Consider the following 838-nt stretch of genomic DNA (forward strand, 5'->3'; position numbering starts at 1 on the left):
AGCCCCATGAATTATTGCCTAGCAGTGTTCATGCATCCTCCTCCTTCCAGTCTGGAGACCCGCGAAGTTATTGCGTAGCGCTGTTTGCAATTTCTCCAATCTCCACTTTTTTTCGGAGCCCCGCAAAGTTATTGCGTAGCGCTGTTAGCGAATTCTCCATTCTCAAATTTTTTTCGGAGCCCCATGAATTTATTGCCTAGCGCTGTTCATGCATCCTCCACCTTCGAGTCTGGAGCCCCGCGATGTTATTGCGTAGCACTGTTCCCCAATTCTCCATTCTCCACTTTTTTTCGGAGCCCCATGAATTTATTGCCTTGCGCTGTTCATGCATCCTCCTTTTCGAGCCACGCGAAGGTATTGCGTAGCGCTGTTAGCGAATTCTCCATTCTCAAATTTTTTTCGGAGCCCCATGAATTTATTGCCTAGCGCTGTTCATGCATCCTCCACCTTCGAGTCTGGAGCCCCGCGATGTTATTGCGTAGCACTGTTCCCCAATTCTCCATTCTCCACTTTTTTTCGGAGCCCCATGAATTTATTGCCTTGCGCTGTTCATGCATCCTCCTTCTTCGAGCCTCGCGAAGTTATTGCGTAGCGCTGTTAGCGAATTCTCCATTCTCAAATTTTTTTCGGAGCCCCATGAATTTTTTGCCTAACGCTGTTCATGCATCCTCCACCTTCGAGTCTGGAGCACCGCAAAGTTATTGCGTAGCGCTGTTTGCCAATTCTCCAATCTCCACTTTTTTTCGGAGCCCCATGAATTTATTGCCTAGCGCTGTTCATGCATCCTCCACCTTCGAGTTTGGAGCACCGCAAAGTTATTGCGTAGCGCTGTTCGCCA

The sequence above is a fragment of the Glycine max genome, chromosome 2 (assembly GCF_000004515.6).
Source record: "Glycine max cultivar Williams 82 chromosome 2, Glycine_max_v4.0, whole genome shotgun sequence".
Classification (NCBI taxonomy): Eukaryota; Viridiplantae; Streptophyta; class Magnoliopsida; order Fabales; family Fabaceae; genus Glycine; species Glycine max.